The sequence below is a fragment of the Lycium barbarum genome, chromosome 9 (assembly GCF_019175385.1).
Source record: "Lycium barbarum isolate Lr01 chromosome 9, ASM1917538v2, whole genome shotgun sequence".
NCBI lineage: Eukaryota > Viridiplantae > Streptophyta > Magnoliopsida > Solanales > Solanaceae > Lycium > Lycium barbarum.
In genome coordinates this window covers 8,799,715-8,807,624 of record NC_083345.1, presented here as the reverse complement: position 1 = coordinate 8,807,624, position 7,910 = coordinate 8,799,715, and positions in this window count along the sequence as shown.

The window sequence follows — 7,910 nt, the reverse complement described above, 5'->3', positions numbered from 1 at the left end:
AGAAGTACGGTAAGATACGATATCAAACTTACAAAGGGTCCTTCAAGGCACCAAAAGTTTCACAAAAGTGTTAATGCTTCATGAGAGTTCATTCTCATGTTTTTAATCCCTTTGCAGCAACAACAACCACATATGGGGTCTTGGGGTAGAGAGTACGCAGACCTTATCCCTATCTTGGCAGATAAAGAGGCTGTTTCCGAAAGATACTAGACTCAAGTAAAGCGGAAACACAACAATATGAAACTTTTAATCCCTTTTGCATCAAATTAAAACATGCACCTTATACCTTTTCTTTTTTAGTTTTAGTGCGTGTCGAGTCATATTATTTTTATGACATTGCCAAATATTGATTTTGGACTTCTACTGGGTAAAAGGGAAAAAAAAGTAGGAAGTAAACAGGGTAGAATTAGACAATATTCGATTTGACTCAACAATCTAAGAGTAAAATTGTTGGAAAATATTTATTTGGGAAAGAATGGTTGAAAAATAGAAGAACTGAAACAAAGAAGTGTGAGAATTGATAAGATTTTGAGGTGTGTAGAGTGTTATTAAATCAAACCAAATTGTGCTGGTGTTGTTTTTAGAGAATTGTTTAGCAACTAGTAAATATAACCACGCTATGCGCGGTCTTGAAATACTTCATTTAAATTTACCAAATGATCTTTTCCTAAACCGTAAATATTAAAAATAACCCAAAATGTAGATTCTGCAAAAACTAATATTGTTGAGTAGTGACCCTTGATCAATTTTATCGCTCTCTCCCTGATGCGCGTAGCGCCCAAACTGAAAATTTGTCGCATAAATGGTCCCGGATAAATATTGTGAAGGTATGTTTTCCATGTAGAGCATGGTTACCAGTAACTGTTACTTATATGTCAAAGATTTTCCACTAACATTCAAATTAGAATTGGCTGCAATAGAGTTTTGTTTTACTTCAAATTGGATTCTGCTCCAATAGACTTTTGTTTTACTTGCTGCAAATGGGTTATATTAGTATGCTCTTTATGCAGGTATTAGTGAAATAAACCATTTGTTTAAAGAGGAAAACAACATGCTTAGCATAGTATAAATGTTCTGGTTGTTAATGCCATCATCAAAAACAAATTTTTCAATGCAGATGACTTTGGACAACTTGAAGTACCAAATAACCAGACGATATTCAATAAGAACCAACTACAGAAATGAACATGTATTGCAGAATCTAATCAATAATAAAAGCTATAGTAACAACATTTTTAGCAAGCATATGGCACCTCATATGTACAAAACTGATATGTGTCTAATTCGTTATTACATGAGAATCAACAAAACTAGCAATTAATGCTTTTACCGTGTCCATGTCGTAGAGTATTGGAGAAATATAACTACATGACAGATGAAACTCTTACCAAGCTAGCCTTGAATCATTCGAACTCTCTTTATTATAATTTAAATACATAGGAAAGTAAGAAATTTCTTTTACAGCCCAACTGCCCCGTTGCTCACCAGAATTCAAGCAGAGGTATTTACAACTATCGTTAAACCGATTGCACTCCCACAATGATGCACTGTTCTTGAGGTTTTTCATCACCTTATTGCCAGATATCAAGAAAATAGAGTGGTGGTGTCAGTCCTAGTCTTCTTTGTCAAAAAATTGGTTGGCATTTGATGTTTCTATAAATCCTCCTTACAAACATATTTCATTCCAATAATCCAACTTTAAAACTAAATGACAAAATGGATATGGTTGAGAAAAATGAATTCCACTGCTACTGACATATCTCAGCATTTAATTAGTATAAAAAAATTTGTTCTCATAATAGTCACACACAAACATTAACAACAATAATCAAGAAGACCAAAGCACATACCCAAAAATACAATACACTTGCAAAAGCAATGAATCAAGATAGTGGAAGAGCAGAAATTTGAGGAAGTTTATTGGCCACATCAACGTTTCCAACTTCTAGTTAGAAGTTAGCCCGCCGTATGAAATGTAATTGTATCAACTTTGCAGATATTTTCGATGATTAAAAATACATTACATGAATCGCTACACGTGAATTTAATTATCAGTGCAAGCAACCAAAAGTTTCTAACGATAAACCCCAAACTCTTTTTCCTGCATACTCAGTAGAGCACAAAAGCATAAACGTTTTTTCCTTGAGAAAGTAAGAATGTTGTCAAGAAGCAATGATAACTTGGAACCTTGAAAAGAGCACATGACTTTTTCTTTTTCCCATTAGTTAGCAAGGATAATTGTGCCTATATGACTGGCCAAACCCGATGTAAGTTAAATCAATAATGAGCAGATTACCAGTAATAGAAAATTTAACTATATAGAGAATCGTAGCCTCTGCCATTTTTTCGATTGTGAAGAAATCGATGGGTGAGAGGAACTTTAAAATTGAGGTTGAATTTAAATAAATTGGTATTTGAAGATGAATAACTTCATTGGTGGTGCTTGATCCATGAATAGAGAGAGTGAGAAATGTGGAAAACGAAGCGTGCAAGGGTAATTATTTTATGAGAAGAAGCAACTGTTGAGAACGAGAAAAGAAAACAAGTGACTGTTAGGGAACGGGTAACAGAAATCCCTTGAATTGAGTAGATAATAATGAATTAATTAATGAGGGAAAAAGATAAATAGTGTTCCTGATCAATGAGGCATGCCGCGTCACCGGAGCTATGTCTTGCAATATATATATAACCAAAAATAATGAACACATTCCTTAAATCAAGCCTTATGTTCCTAAAAAGCTGGGATGAAATCGTTTCCTAATTTTCTGAATTGGCGGTTGAATTTTTTTTTTTTTGTATTTCTATTTTAATAATTTACGTTACTAAAAGTAGGAATGAAATCATTCCCTAATTTTCTGAGTTGGCAATTGTTTTTTTTAACATTTTTCTTTTTTAATATTTTTTTGACACTTGGCATCATAACGCGGTTACACTTGTCATTCTGATAGCATTTTGCCTCTCCTATTCTATATATATACATAATTATCGGAAATTTGACATTAAATTTATAAACAAAATCGATATATTAATTGTTCATATGTTCAGAATTAGCAAATTTTGAATTCTCAAAAAATTAATTAAAGAGATGAAACAGTATTTACAATTTCAGTATATTTTTAAAATTTTAAAACTAAATTCAAATTTTATATATTAATTACTCAATTCAAACCTATTACTTACAGAAGTTACTGAAAAATGAAACAATTCTATGCCGTTCAAAATGGAGGCATTAGAGTTGCAAAGTGGTTAGAATTTCACTGTGCATCAAATTCTGTAAGATGACATGTAAATCTTATAAAGTTATTCATCTATCTAAATTAATTTACAAAATAAAATAAATAATACCAAGAATAAGTTAAAAATAAAATACCAAATATGTATTTTTGAATGAAGAGAGTTTTTGCAACTCATTTTGACATTTATTAATGCAAATATTAATAATTCTTCTGATGACGGAGAAGATACTACGAGTGCTGAAGACTGTTTTGACCGATTAGGTTGCAACCTTAACTCTCTACATGTTTAAGAAGTGTATATAATATACTGAATAAGTATCAAAATCTTTTTAACTTATAATATTGGTTTTTTCTTTGTAAGATTTATTTTTAATTGAGCCGGAATCCGTTGACGTCTATTATTTTGGATTGTGTTTTTTTTCTGCTTCGGCAAAGAAAAAACATGAATTCTAGCTTTGTTTGTATGGTTTGGTTGCAGGTATGGGCTGAAACTATCAAAAGAAAGAGGAAAAGACATTACACTCCGCATCAGGTACAATCTTATTTGTTACGTTCTCCGATACAAAGAGCAGGATTGTATACGGTAAAAATCGGATATGTGTTAAACCGGTGAGGTCAAAGACCGAAGGAAGAAAGGAACACGAACTTGCATAAAGGCCCCCGCCCTGAACCGGAGGAGTGCCTTCTACCGAAGCAAAGGAAAGGCGTCATTTGGTCTGGTCTTCTTCATGGCCGAGTTGGTCGTTGCCGTTGGTCCGTTTGGTCGAGGCCGTTAGTCCGTTTTATCGTGGCTGGTGGTCCGGGAGATCCGTTGCGCGGTTGCCACGCGTCGATAACGTCCTGCCATGTTCAACTGCCAATCGTGCGGGTGTCAGGTCGTACGGTCAACCTAACCCAACTCAAAGCTTTTCTTTATTATTTTATTTTTCATGTAGTGTGAAGCCCATGGGGCGATACTATAAATAAGGGGCCTTGTCCTCCTTTTGAGGGGTTGACTCCTTAAGATCAAGAACTCTTGTAATAGCAAAATATATATAAATCTCCCTCTCAAACATCAGATTCGGTCCATATTTGTTGTGCTTATTTCTTACGTTTCTTAAATCAAATAACGCTTATGTGTTAGTAGATACATGAGTCTATAACAAACCATCGATCATCAATTGCTCCTTTATAGCATAATCATACATTTCTTTTCCCTATCAAATAAGTTCAAGATATAACCACATATCCTATACCTCACCTACAATTTCAATTGATTATTCAAATTCGGGGTAAACAAGGATTATGATGACTATTTTAGTACCTATTTATGTCGTTTATGCAATGGTAGATATCACCATATGTACATAATATTATACTGCATTCTTTTTGCTTCATTACACATAGTCACTAGTGTAAATGTTATCGAAAAATTATATTTATTACCATCAAAAGGTTTACTCTACTTCCCAAAAAGAAAGATGACCAGTTGAGATAATTTCTCTTGAATGTGAATCTGGTATTGGAAAAGAATGACGAAAGTCATACTCAATCGAATCCTTGGAGGAATTTGATGTATTTATTGTTTGGTTGAGTTATGTTTAACATTATCCGTAAACTTTTCAAGGAAGGAAGTGACATCATTTAATTGTATATATCCTCACATACATTTAACAAAATACGTCATAACAAGGTATTGGAGGGTTCTTTAATAGTAGTAGTTTTCTTTCTCATGAAGAGAAAGAATAGTGGACAAAGCTTAGTAAACATATTATCTAATATGTCATCACACCATCCGGAATAAATGTCTAAAAAATATGAAGAGTTAAGCTTATGAGCTCTTCAATAAAAGCATGAACTCTCTAATCTTATCTTTAGGTAAGATTATGTAGATGCCCGAAAGAACTTCACCTAATTATGTCCTCTACTCATAAAAATAACTTTAGGGATATGTTATGTAGATGCCCGAAAGGGCTTCACCTAATTATGTCATCTACTCATAAAAATAACTTTAGGGATATGTTAATTATATTTTCTGATATTATCCTCATGGATAAATTAAAAGAAAGTGTGTTCAACAGATATGTAAGAATTCCGAGCAATGGGTTGAAAATGTAAATATACAACCAAATTTTTCATATAGGTAATTTCACTATTTTAAATTAAAAATCTAAATTTTATAGTGAAACCAAAATTAAATCAAAATTTAGTTGCTTATATGCACGTAATATTAAATAATTTTGCTAGAAATATAGGTAGATTTTATTAAAAATAATAAAAGAACATCATTATTTAACTTTGGACAAAATAAAAATTAAAGTATATGATATTATTTGATTTATAAGTAAAATACTAAATGGGAAAAAATTAATTAAAGTGTCATAGTAGGAAAAAAAGGTATAGCGAGGAGAAGAGAGATGTGTAAGGGTATCTGTACATTGAATTAAATTATTTTAAAAATAAAGTAAATAATAATACTAAAAAATATTCTGATAAATTTAAACAATAAGAAAATTCCAAAAGTAAATAGAACTTTCGAAATTATAGAGGAAATCTCAAAGGTAAAAGAAATTATATTTATTATATTATATTAGAAGAAGATTATAAAGAGTATATTAAAAAATAAAAAAAATCATTTTAGTATGAAGAGGAAATTTGATAAGAGTAATTATTTGATACTTGAATATTATTATGAATACTTTTAATGACGATTGAGGTGGGTAAATTATTGGAAATAATATTTGTGAAAGAAAGTTACTGTAAAAATTAAATTTCAAAGCTTCCGCCTTTTTTTTTTTAAAAAAAAAGAAAAACTTAAAACCATGTTCTTCATTATTCTAACAACACTTAAATTTATTTTTCATGTGTTAGCAGTAGTAGAAATTGACTTATAAAGGGAAAATAAACGACATCAACAAAAATTTAAATACTAAAGAAATTAAATTTGATGCGGCATCATAGATGTGAAAACTAATATACTATGATTAGTTTTTATTGATATGAACCGCACATCGCGCGGGTACTAATACTAGTCTATATATAATAAGAGAGGCAAAATGTTATTAGGATGACAAGTGTCATCACCTTAAAATTGCTATTTTAAAATTAAAAAAAAAAACTGCAAATTCACAAAATAGGATAACTGCACAACATAAATTGCTATTTTAAAATACCTAAAATAAAAAATAAAAAAGAACTGCAAATTCACAGCAACGGATTATGCAACAAAATATAGACAAAAAAAATTGAAAATACTAGATATATGCATTAGAACTGATCACGGTCATTATGCATTATAACCAATCACGTTCATTATTTCACAAATAAGAGGTAGTGATGATAAGATTAAAGAAACTGAAACTCCTCTCCAATTTGTAACTTTCATGATTTATGAATTGCATGCCAATAACTACCCAAAACTGCTACCATTTACTAACCCCTCAAAAACACTTTTTAATGGAAGAATAATATATAAGATGAAACAGTGGGTATGTGTCCCTAAGCACCAAATTTCTTCTTAAAAAGTAAGTCATCACATTGAGGATTTTTCAGTAAAGAGAAGACACATATGAATTGATAACATATGCCGAAAACACTAGACGTGTAGAATTGCAGATGGCCAGAAGTCCAGAACAGAATAAGATGTCAATGCAATGCAGGACAATTTCAAACAAGTAATAAGTTGACGACAATCACAATAATCACCCGATTTGGTGTCAAAAGGATCAAATATTGATTCCAACATTGATTTTCCAACTAAGGTAAGTTCAATGCTTTCATGTTCACGGGTTAAATTATTATTTGAATTTGAAAGTTGTATCGTCCCTTAGAGTTTCTTAAATATTTTCCATTTGCAACAGTTTTGTTATTTGGTGATTTACATTTATATTTTGTTGTTTTTGGAATTCAAATGACAGAAGATCAAAAGAACAATTTGATCACATATCATTTTATCTTTACAGCATGGCTATTGGAGGATTCCAGTAAGTATTAGTGATATTTTTTTTTTACAGTTTTTCCTTTATGGGACATTGTTATTCTTAATTTTTTGCCTAATGCAATTACTGTAATCCAGGACCTAAAAATATTTTTAAATTAAGGAAAAAAAATCATGAATGGATAATACTACAAACTGAAATCTTAGACAACAAAGACAAAAATAATAAATAACTAAACAATAAAAAGTCCCAAGCAACAGAGTAAATAAGCATGTGTAATAAATCAATTAGAATTGAAATATAAAATATTTAATTTGAATTTTGAACGGAAAGACCACAATTTTAATTTGCGATGATAAAATTTTGAATAATATAAATAAAATAAAGTTATTGTGAGCGCATTTATATTTTGAATTAGTTTAGGAAATAAAGTAAAGTACTTAACGAATACTTAACTATATTATTTATAAACCTAAACAAGTGGGAAACCATTTTAAATTATAATTCAAAATTTTATATTGGAAAGAGAAAAAAAGGAAGTTTAATTGAGTATTTCATGTGATACTCAATTATTAATAATACCAATACATTTTACACCACTGGAAAAAATTAATTAAATTATTGTAAGAAAAGAATGTGAAGAAAACAGAGTAGAGATACAGAAATATATTTAATTTCAAGAGCAACGAAAATACATTTTCATCCATCTAGTATTAAATAAAAGGGGAATAACAAACATTAGGTAAAATGACAAGAT